This window comes from Anas acuta, chromosome 13, assembly GCF_963932015.1.
Source record: "Anas acuta chromosome 13, bAnaAcu1.1, whole genome shotgun sequence".
Classification (NCBI taxonomy): Eukaryota; Metazoa; Chordata; class Aves; order Anseriformes; family Anatidae; genus Anas; species Anas acuta.
Window position 1 is genome coordinate 18,347,222 of NC_088991.1, and position 12,405 is coordinate 18,359,626.

The following is a 12,405-nucleotide window of genomic DNA, read 5'->3' on the forward strand; positions in this document are numbered from 1 at the left end:
CCAAAAAGTGTCCATGATCCCTGTCCACATTTATAAGACAATCTTCTCCCATTCTGTTTTACTAGATAACCAATACATAGCAATGATATTCCCCTGTTGTTTTCAAAACAAAGTAATGCAATAAACACTGTTGTGCTAGTGGTCTTAGCACTAGGTACTATGACTTCAGTGTAAGACATTCTGGGCACAGGATATTTGGATTACTAAAAAATAATACAATGGACCAGATTAGCTAAATGCAACTGTTAAGCTACTAAAATTTTACTCCTAGAATACAGCACTCCAATAATTTTACACAGCTTTTCTGTGAATACTATGTATTTTCCTAATTTTGCATTTCAGAAAATTTTATTGCCAACAATTTCATCTAGGTTTATCTCACACCTTATAAAAACATAATGTTCAGCCATTTTTTAGTCGAATGGAAGACTGTCATTCAAGCTTGCCAGGCTGCATATGTGCTTTCATAAACAGCCAATGGGAAACACAATTTTGTAAACACCCTGATTTACAGTCAGCTTTAGCAGTGACTGAGGAGAAGCTCCCAAGTTGTGTGTGTTTCCATCAAATATTCAAATGATTCAGGTAGATAACTGACTATATCAAGGATACCTGTTGTGGGTCTGAGATGTTTTTCACTGTCTTACCCACTAATGTTTGTGGGTAATGAGATGCTGTGAAGAATTGATATGCATTGTTAGTGAGACATTGGCAAATGATTGCACACAGTGAAAGTATTTAAATTTAATTTAGTTTTTAATTATTTTTTTAAATTTAAATTAATTTTTAAAATGACACTGCAAACACATTTTTCCTTGAACTTCAGAATACATTTTGGGAGGTTGGAAATGCTGTGAGTCTAAAAAAGAATTTTTTTTGCTGCTTCTATGTGTGGAACTGCATCCTTGAACTTTCCTCTAAAGATTCAAATTTATTGCCATAATCCATTTGTTAACAATGAGCATTTGCAGATGTGCAGACATATAATTATAGGAAGTAAAAATAAGACCTCTGTGTAAAGAATAGCACAACAGGCGGGTTTATGATTTATGTAGTTCAAAAGGTTTGTTTTGTTTTGTTTTTAGCTTAGGAAGGAGATTGCTTTAGCAAAGTAACTACATACAATGTATGCATTTAATGCAGAAGGAGACAAGCCAAAGCAATTACTCTCCTTTTGGCCCATGTTATTTGTACAATTAGCCACCTAGAATATGATATTTTATCAAGCTACTTCTTTAAAATGTTTTGTGAGGCAACCTCTTTTATTTTTTATGCATGGATCAACCAGACCTGTTGCAGTTAATGGTTTTTGTCCCTAATACATTGCTTTTGCAGCAAACAGATCTCAATGATCTAAAACTTTTGGTACAATCTTCATATACCACTGAGTGAAATTGTTAAAGACAAGTTCCTCATGGTTGGTAAGATTTCACAGTTCATACTGTGACTGAATTGAATTTGTTTGTAATCTATTACATAACTTATTTGTTATTTGTAGATACATACTCTAGTGATACAGAACCATTGTGTTCTGAAAAGGAAGGAAAAATAGGCAAGAACAAGATACATTTTTGCTTTCAAGATACCTTCTGAATAAAGTAGAGCACACTTTTTAAAGCCTTGTCATCACATTCATTTTGATTTGTGTGTCTCTCTTCAGAGAACGCACACTGCTTCCTTTTACTCACCAGAACTAAGATGTGACATTGGTTTGTGCTGCAGGATTCTTGTACCTGCCGAACAGTGCAAAGGTGCTGCACAGGCATTTCATGTCTAGCATGAAAAAGTGAGATGTGCAAGGCAGAATATCTGTATTAAAATTCTGGTCTGGTGATGCCTTGCCAGTTGATGTAGGGATTATTGCATTTGCTTGACAGTGATCAGTTTGAGAAAATCCATAAGCATATCCATCATTGAGAGGGATTTTGGAGATGATGATGATCTATCTTATCTGAAGTGCCAGTGATTGTTAAACTGCAGCTCTTATTTTTAGCTGATTCCAAATTTGGGTCCTTTGTGAAGACAAAGTGGAAAGAGATTGACATTCTTAAGGAAAAAAAATCCTTATGTACTTTATCTCCTGTCATTCTTTCTCTGATTGTAGTTTTTGAGTTGTTGCAGTTTGAGTTTTTGGTTTTGTTCATTGCAATGCAATTTAAATATATATTATCTGTTTGAGAACTTAGAGCTGAGAGATGGAAACCCAAATTCAAATGCATTAACAGTTGGAATATAATGCTAGAATTGTGCCATTGCTGCAGTGTATGAATGAAATTCAAGCCTTATTATATACTTAACTCATTACTGCCTTATCTCCTGTATCAATAAAGCATATTTGGCAGGTCTGTAATTTTTTTCACACTACCCCAAGTTCCATGAAATTAAGGCCAATGTTTGTACTGTGTTTACAGAACTTTCAGAGAACTGAAAAATTTTTGGAAATTCTTTTTTGAGGATATTTGGAAATTTCTATTTTGAGTCCTCCTAAGTTTTACGGGTGACTACATCATGCAGTGAGTAAAGATACTTTGAAAGGCCACAGTGAGATAGCCACCTCTTAACTCTGCTATTTGACAAAGAAATTGCACTTATACCTTCTACATGCTTGAATAGATGTAAATAAATATTATATGCTTTATTTTAAGTCAGGTAAATTCATAGTTGAGCTATAACACTTAAATATAAGAGTAGCCAATAGTGCAGTGAGAAGAGATAGAGTAAGTGCTGGAGGTGAACAGCAAAGGACAGCCTCTTTTTATGTGGGCTGGATTTTTTTGAGGGGAATATGATTTTGTGTTTGCTTTTGTTAAATAGGAGCTTAGAGAGTTTTTAGAAAAGACCTTGGTTTGAGATCAGCTTTTAAACTTGGGCTCTAAAATTTGGCAGAAAGCAGGAATGTTGCCATGGTAACCCGTCAGCTAGCACTGTGTTACTGAACCTCCTGCCAGTTCATCCACAGTCGAATGCTGAAGGCAACCTCTGAGGGTATTATATGTTCTGTCCTGAAACAGTTCACAGTTCAGCAGGCCCTTCCAAAAATAGCTGTTCGTGATTCTCAAGTCACAGCCTATCTGAAAAAAAAAAAAAAAAAAAAAAAAAAAAAAAAAGTTTTCCCTTCAGAAAGCTGAATGAAAAGCCTTCATCTTGATGGCGGATTTTCGTCATCCCAGTTAAACTACTGGGCGTTTTGTAGTGAGTGGAGGTGGTTTACTGACATTTTAATTGGAAGGATGATTATGCATTTTGTTCTAGAATATCGTCCAAATTTAGGATGCTGTCATCTTCATTTCTCCTGCACTGTGAACAGTGAGCATGGGGAAGTACTGTCGTCAGGGAAATGCAATCAAGCCTGGAACCCGGTTACACAATTCTTTTCCTCAGACCAAGCAGTGCAGGTCTTGTGTTCACAGTAAAAGGAGGTCTTTAGGTGGGATTAAGAGAAAACAAGATGATCTACAGCCTGCCTTTCCAGATCTTCCTGTGGCTAATACCAATACTATCTCAATACCCAAACTGAGTGGATAATTTGTTCAGCATTCAGAAACAATAGCAGAAGTAGTCCCACAGTAGTATAGAACTAGCACAGACTGGAGGGTAATGCAGTGCTGCTGGCCCCAGCAGCCTCTTAGCTGAATTTCTTCTTGCAGCAGAAGATGGTGATTGCTCAGCAGACCAGCCTCAGAGCTGTGTCTGTATCTCACAGTGCCCTGCTGGGATGGGAGATGCACCATGAGCTACTTGCAGTTTATGAGTTGCGTGTTGGTTACCCCTTGCTTCTGAGATATGTTTATATAATCTGGCCCAGCAGCTTCTATCCTCAGTCTAGACTATTTTAATGTGTATAGTACTCAGTATCACCTATAATTTTCTACTTATTTATTTGTTTATTTATTTTTCCATACAAGTAAGCACAGTGCTGGTCACCAAAAAGAATTTAAAAAATACAGAATGAATTGCAGCACCTGTGTTCATATCCTCAGGCTTCAAAAAATGTTCATATCCTTCAGGCTTCAAAACAATCTAGGACCATTTTTGCTATTATATGTTTTCCATTGCTCTAGAAATATTTGTATTTGTTTTGGCAGTCTGCTTGAGTGTTAAGTGGTTTTTAGCCCAAGTACCTTACTGCTGTGTTTTCTTATCTCTGTATGATTACCTGCTAAACTGTGTCTTTGTTTCAAAATGCTTGTACTGTGATACACTTGTCAAAATGTGCACAGAAAATAAGCCACAACTAGAAATGCATGTCAAATACTGCAAAACTGACAGTTTCATTCAAATTAATGATGACTGATATGATTTGCCACAAGCATCATAGCTTCCAATAACATTTTCTTGCTGGCAGGAAGAAAAAAAAATAGCTTGGATGTTTTTGTTCTTTTTGCACTCAGTACTATGAAATAAACAAGATTCAAATAATATTTACACAAATTCTTTTGTTATCTATCTCATGGTCTAGCATACGTCTGCACCTTTTAATAAAATATCTCACCTTCCATGATATTAAGCTTTTTAGGGTTCATACATAATACAAAATTAAAAGAGGAGTTACATGTGTTACCAGTAAGTCTATAGTTTTGTAATGGTATGACTTTTCTGTTCTACATTTAACAAGCCTAAATATTTGTGTGTGCATATATATACACATATACATTTCTTTTTATATGTAATATTATATATAACGTACATTTTTATATGTGTGTTTATATGTATAAACATTTCAATATTTTAAAGGAACTGTGTTGGTGATGTGTGTGGAGGAGTGGTTTTGAGAACTTACCTTCTGAACATAAGAGATTAATGTTAAATTCTGATAGTGCTATGGTTGAGACTGGAGTGGAAGAGGCACCAAACGTGAGTTACTGCCATGATGTCTGTTCAATTACAGGTGTTGTTTACAAGAAATTGAAGCTGAATGTTGACTTCTGATGCTGCAGTAGTAGGTACTGCAGTAGTAGGAGGAATAGGAAGTTTGATTGGATTTCACACTTTTACACACACTTCACACAGTTCCAGCTGAATTTCATTCTCAATTTATTTCTGTTAGTTGGAAGCTAGAAGTATTATTGGTGAGCATACAAAATTGTGATTATTTCCTCCGTGTTATTAAAGAGCGGATGTGTTTAAAGTAGTCTTAGATTTGTATCTTTCATTCTGCAGGAAACACAAAACCTTAAAAAGAAGTTTGTTTATGTATTTATTTATTTTGGTTGAAATTGTGCTCTGGAATATATCATTCAAATTGAATTTTAAGAGCTACTTATACCTTAACACTCAAACAGTGCTAAGCAGAGGAATTTTTAAGTCACCTTTGTCCTTGCAGGATTTTGAGCTTGCTGTAAAGCAAAGCAGCCTGAAAGCTGCTCTGGATTTGGCAACCCTCTCTGGGGTCCCAGCAGTCTAAGGAATGCTGCCACCATGCTGCAACCTTTATGCAGGAAGTCAGGGACTCAACAGCAGATGATTTGTAGCTGCTTGCTTAATGTCGAGGGAATCTCCTGCTGACCCAGTAAGGCTTACTACATAAAGCAGCCAAAACAGTAGGCAAGGACTGGCATGTTCTAAATTCCATTGTTTAGAACAACCTTTCTTTTAGATTTTTTAATTCTTTTTGTTTACAATTTTAAAACTTGTCTGTTTACTACATAGCTGGAGTGACTCACCCAACAACTACGAGCTACCTTATCATAAATTTTGTTCGTGCTTGTTAGGAAACTGGATACATGGATCTCATTGGGCAGCTGGGGATCTAAGGGAGAGTGACAATCCTTATTAAGCTTGTCTTCTCTTAGCCTGTCAAAAGAGAGAGATCTTTTGTATTTGTGAGGATTATCATAAAGAACAATACATGGAAAAATAAATGGACCTACTGTCCCATGGGAGCCAGTGCAAGCCTGCCAAATTCAGCAGCTTTCATAATAATTTGAATGCTTGTATGTTAAAGTACAATGTAAAACACATCCGCTATTTTATCCTTTAACATTTACTACTTTAGACTCTATAGCAGTTTCAGTAGCTCTTGACCTATACCCAAGTGCACAGCATGTGGTGTTTTGTCTGGGAGATTCATAGCTGAACAGTTTGAAAGTAGAGGACATCTCCAAGAATGGACAAAGAGCAAATATCTTTTTGCATCAGGGATGAGTGAAAAAAAGCCTTCAATTGCTGTCCCCAGAGTTAGATAGTGTCCTCCAATACAGTCAGTCCCCATTTTCATGTAATTGTGAAAGCAGTTTTGAGTTCTGGTTTTCTGTGTACATGGACGGATTTAGACACAGGAAATGTCATCAGCTGCACAAAGTGTGAGGTTGCTTGGGACAGCAAAATTATTGTGTGAAAGATGGCCTGGGAGGGCTCTGTAAAGCTGGGATTGCTGTAGTTGCTGTCTGTGGATGCAGATACCTTGGTGACTCCAAGAGCTGGGGAAGCTTACTGAAATGCAGTAATTACTTCTTCCTCTGCACTGGGACTATCTGGGTCACATTTCTGGCATTTGGCTAGCCTGTTCCCATCCCTTACTACACCAGCCCCTGCTCCTCATCTTTGGAGAAACAACTCTGAATTTGGCTGTTTTGCTGCTGAGGAGCTGAGCAAGCTCTGACTCACAGTGAAAATCTGAGGTGTAATGGAGGAGAGCAAGGCCAAGAAAAGCCTTGCACACTGAGGCAGATGGGATGTGTCTTGGTGTAATATTTGCATTTCATTGTTTGAAAGAAATCGTGTTTTAAACAAAACGCCCCAGAATATTTATCTTCTTCTTGCAATTCACGCATTTATACAGTACATATACAGAATGCTCCTTCTAAAGACAGAAGGTAATCTGGAATTAATGTAAAGTAATGCTGGGGAATGTTAGTTCTGTATTTGTTGTATTTGTAATAAATTTTAATATTTGGCATTTGAAAACTTAGCTTGCCAGATTTTGAATGATGCTACTACTTCAAAAACATTTCAATATTTAAAATAACTATACTGTTCATTTTAAGTCATACATTATTACATGTTTCCAGTTCTGTTTTTCTGAATGTGTAAGATTTTTTTTTTGCATATACTAGTATTTTGTTCTGAACGTGAAGGGAATTAATTTTTTTGAGTCACCTTTTGAGGATTTCTTAGCTCTGATTGTTAAACATTCTCTTCTGGAGGTAAGTGGAGGAATCCCAAGCAGGCATGAGAAGGAGGAACAAAAGGTGGTGACAACAATAGCGCCCTTTTTTTAGATCACTGAGGAGACTGTGTGTTATAAATCCTTTATATACTACATTCTCATTTTAAGTGGCAGAAATACCATATTTTCCCATTCACAAAAAAAAAAAAAAAAAAAAAAAAAAAAAAAGCCATGAAATTTTAACCAATAAAAAAAATAAATAAAAGAATTAACTACTACAGCTGAAATTATATCTCATGTAGTACTAATGTTAAGGGATTAAGTATCTCTCAAATCTCTCAAACACTAGGAATCTTCAAAAGGAAAAAAAAATTTCATCACCAACAGAAAAAATGATGATGCCCCTGAGAGATCTTGTACTTTTTTTCTGTCTTCAATTTCTGTTACTTGCTATGAAAATTCCTGCTCTTTACGTGTTTGAAAGATGGTAATTTGTTTGTTTGTTTGTTTTTCTCCTAAACAGTATTTACCCTTTAACAAATCCAGGAAAGAAAAATGTTAAGCTTCCCTAATGGTTAACAGGTAAGCACTGAAGGAACTGTTTGTTCCGGCTCAAATATTTTATCAACTGTTAAACTCTGGTCAGCAGTAGTGAACTATATGCTAACTATGTCATAGCTGACAATAACAATATCTTACAGACGAATTTTAAGTACACGAATTTACTACAAAAATTCTTAATTTGTGTAGTAAATATTTCCACCGCTTTCCAAATAACCTGACACAGGATCACTGGTGCTCTGTATCTAATTCAGCAGGGAGTTTTCTTGTCTCACATCCTTCCAGAACTGAGTTAAAATTTAAAATATGTATATCTAGAAAAAATATTTTGATGTCAACATGTTACTCAATGCTCCTTGCCTGTTAACCATGAAGTATTTTTCCAAGTAGCATCAACTACATAAAAAGGAAAATCTAATAGCCTTTAGCATTCAAAAAAAATTATTTTTGCAAGCCATGTGAAATGAATAAATTCTGTTTCCAGCAACTACATTTGCATTCTGACAGGCAGAAAAGTAGTAGGGTTTTTTTCCCACATGCTGCCTGTTCAATCAAAGGAACTCATTACTGAAGCTGATAAAGAGTGGGTATTAATACTAAGCATGTCCATTTCATATTATACATATTATTCTGGCAGAAGAATATTTTCATCTCCAGATCATAGCAGAAGTAATTAAAATTCAAGACATTAATTATACTTTAATTAAACCAAACCATATTTCATATGATTGTTTTGGCAGTATGAGGAAGTCTGTCTCCTCAACAGCTAGTGAGATGGTTATGACAAATTATAAAATCACTGAAGCCAAGTAGAATTGTTCCAGTCAATTAAGTGCGTCTGTGAAGGACTATATACAGCACATAAGCAAAGGGAAAAAATCAGCAGTATTTTAAACTCTTTCAGCCATACACTGCCGTCATTTATAGTCACAAATAATGAAAATTTGTTCTTTTTTCTCTCTGTGCAATTTAAGAAACCTATGGTTTTGAATGGACCAGTTAACATGTTAAGCATTAATAGCACATCCATTGATCTGTTAATTTGTCAAATGACATGGCCCAAAACACTACTGCTCTGTGTGAGAAAGTGTTTTTTCAGCAAAGGACAGGCAAAAACTTACAGCCACACAATGCTTTGGCGACATACATTATTCTTCTTTGGCTCAGTGTTTTCCTTTTAAATATTTTTACATGTGGAAGTGAGCTATAAAATGTTGTGATTTTGTGGTTAGAATCGAAATGCTGTGTTTCATTACATCCTTAAATATGTGTGTGTGTGTGTGTGTGTGTGTGTGTGTGTGTGTGTGTGTGCATTCTAGGGATTTTCTTCCAGAACGTAAGCAATTGCTAACTGCAAATCTTTCTTACTAATATAGGCTACGTAGCATAAGCAGACAGGCACCAATTTTTCCAAGTATAGTACCATGACGTAGAGAACTGGAATAGGGTGACTGATAAATGCTGCAGATAGATGAGAGATTCACAAATTACTTCCTGGCTCCATGTTTCAAAGCCTACATTTTAGCAAGCAAGAGATATATAAGTGACTACAGGACTGTAGTCTCTGATTAGTTTTGATCTCTTTTTAAGCAGAAAGTATAAATAAAACAAAACAAAATAAAAAGCTTAGAAAATATAAAGCTTTTTAGTTATCTCTGAAGTTTTGTCCTTTTACAGCAGTGATGGTCGGTATCCAAGTAATTCTGGACACAGCAGGCATATCTGGGTATAGTTGATGAGAACGTTTGCCTAGTAGTGCAACATTTAATATCTCTTCCACAGGCTTTATTAATTTTAGTTGAGACTTTGGATCTGGTAGATATCATACTTCTATGTTTACTGAAATTAGTGAAGTGAATAATTAATACTCACGGGACTACTGAAGACAAGTGTTCTTCTCTTGCATAATAGAGAAATTAGATGATACTAAAGCAAATGTTAAAACGCACAGGTTATACAAAAATGTGTAAAGTGCTGATATAGCAAGGCATTGGCTGAGTTATGCTTACATAGTTTGAAAATGTGAGTAGGAAGAGTGTTTGTATTTAACCTTGTTAAACAGGAATAAGTCACTATTTGAGTTAGTGGGGAGCTCTTAGTGCTCTGTCCAGCATATTGCTGAGTCAGCTGGCTTTCCCCATAGTGACAGTGAAGTTCCTGAGCTCAGTTTGCTATAAGTGACTTTGTTAGTCGTGTAGATCATGTTTTGAAATCTATGTATATGATTTTAAGGTGTATTGACTACATACAAAGTCTAACAGGTATGTAACAGTTTTAGTTGCATCAGAACATTAGCATTCACTATGTGAGCAAGGTGGTCCAAATCTGAACTGAACCAGGAACCATTCTTTACTTGGATCAAACTCATGCTAGAAAAAGTAGATGTGGTTTACCAGAGTGTATGTAAGGGTTCACTAAGTATGTTTCCTGTTCTTAAAACTTCCAAGAAATTTCTAATTTGTGTACAAGTTTATTATAATATTTGCATAATGTATGGCAATGGCTGCAGAGGGATTTGAACACTAATGCTCAGTAATATGAAATATTCCATATTATTTCTTTGAAATTTTTCATAATAGCCTCAGTTATTTCCCAAGTTTCTCATACCTGAAGGTACTTAATGAATAAGTCTTATTCTGTTCAATGAAGCTGAACTTTCTAAATAGAAATTGCTCTAAAGATGCTAATTGAACTTGAGCTTTGGAACCTGATCTGTGGATTTTTTATGTTTTTTGTTTATTTGGTTTGTTTGTTTGTGATATCTGCATAAACATACTTAAAGAAAAAAGAAATAGATACAGAAACATCATGGTATGTTAAAAAACAAGCATCTTCTAACTGCCATTCCATCCTGCTTTGCTTCTTCAGAGTAGTTAATGAATGTTTCTTGTTGTTTTGTCTCATTTTTCTATGAAGCAGGCAGTTCCTTGGAAGCTGTTAGCAGCTTCATTTCAGAAAAATTCTATTCCTCTTAAATACCTGGACCACAAGCTGCACCTTTCACACAGATAGAGCACTGCCTAAAGAGAGCTTTACCAGATGAACTCTTTCCCTGCGATGTAAATCTTGGTTAACATGTTAGACTGTTTTTATAGACGCATCATGTAAGACCATAAGTAATTAGTCACAGTCCGGAGTTGGTAATCGATTGGAATTCTTTGTCCTCTCCTACAAAGGTACTGTACCCCATAATCAGAGTCACACTCAGATACCTTCCAATTAAAACAGTTCCATTGTTGAAAATAATCAATGATGGGCCAGAGAAAGCGAATAAGGGAAAAGTTTAATTCTCTGATTTGGTGGTTAGGACAATTGTCTTGGGAGTGCTATTAGAAAGTTCTACGCACTTTCCAAAAATATGTATTTGATATTAAATAATCTTAATGCAAATGTGGAAAATTTCCATCTCTTCTCTGAGAAGTGTGCCATGACAGCTGTGAACCTTGCTCCTATACTTGTCCGTTTAATGCACTCGATTTTGCATTTGTGTAGCTACAGCAGGGTTAGTGATGTTTACCCCAGAGTAGTTTGTAATCTGATGATTATTACATCTGGTGATTACATACAGTCCTTTCCTGGGAAGATAGCTCCAAATCAGGCTAAGAGCAGCACAGAATAGGTCACCACACCTGCAGGGAATTCTTTAACCACATAGTTGTTTTTGAAAAGCAGGCATAACTGCTGTTCTGGTCTGGTTCTGAATGGGATTGTTTCTGTGTACTGTACCTACAAACTCCACCTACAAACGTAGATGTTGTATTTGGTGTATTCCAAGTTCCAGAATCTCCCATTCTGGAGAACAGATTAAAAGCCACCCAGTTTGAAAATCCTGGTGTGTTTAATATACAACCAAATCTACCAAATTATTACAAAATATTAGCATTGTGTAGAAAGCAGAATTTAAAATTTGTAGTGAACTTCAGTTTCAAAAAATGAAGTGAACTACAAATGATTTTTCCCTTGTTCTTCCTTAAACCAGCACTGCATAAAATGAATTATGTCTCCAGTAATAAAATTAAAGTTTTTTTAATTTGTTTTTATTACTATGCCTTTTCTTTGGTGATATTTTTGCAGTAATCCCCATACTATAAAACTGAAAGCATCACAACTTCAAGAACATATGCGTAGATTTACATTTTTAAATAAAAAATATTGTTATATTGAAATGACACATTCAGGGAAAATTCTCATAAACCTGAAATAGTACTAGAGATAAAATCAAAATGCAAAGGCTAATAACAGGAAAATTAGATTTTAAGAATTTTGAGCAAAGCTTTTTCCTCATGAAGAGTAAGGACAGAGCTGAACATTTAAGTCTAGTATTTTCTGGTTTAGTACACTTACAGTTATTCTTTCAAATAATGTTTATCTGATTGAGATAGCTCCCTGTTTATCTCCCCCTTTCAACAAGTATTTTCTTTAGTAGTGCTTCTTGCAGAATGGAAACAGGATTTTTGGATTAATTTAGCTATAGACTAGTCTTGCTGGTCAATTATTTTTTTCCCTTCAAAATCTCAAAACTCCCATTAGTCATACACAGAATACAGAACCTTTCAAAAAATGAAACATTCCAGGCTGATCTTCAAGGGGGCATGAAATGTTGAACTAAGAGTTAAAGGGGAATTCTCAAGAAGAAACATAGATAGAGATGTGAAATATTTAGCCAGGTGAGAATAAATAAAGGGCTATTTTAGAATGATAACTTTTCCAAACATGTGCATGTAAGAGTGTATTAG

The 12,405-nt window shown here is 35.4% G+C and overlaps 1 protein-coding gene and 1 long non-coding RNA gene across 2 annotated transcripts in view; one reads left to right on the forward strand and one right to left on the reverse strand.

Moving 5' to 3' along the window:
* LOC137863907 (uncharacterized) overlaps positions 1-12,405 on the forward strand; it is a 361,629-nt gene that overhangs the window by 202,023 nt on the left and 147,201 nt on the right. The window contains exon 3 of the long non-coding RNA XR_011101212.1: positions 7,632-7,690. This is a non-coding gene — a long non-coding RNA (uncharacterized lncRNA). The remainder of the gene's footprint in view (positions 1-7,631; positions 7,691-12,405) is intronic.
* The window catches only part of KLHL4 (kelch like family member 4), an 81,460-nt gene that overhangs the window by 54,931 nt on the left and 14,124 nt on the right, over positions 1-12,405 (reverse strand). The window lies entirely within an intron of this gene.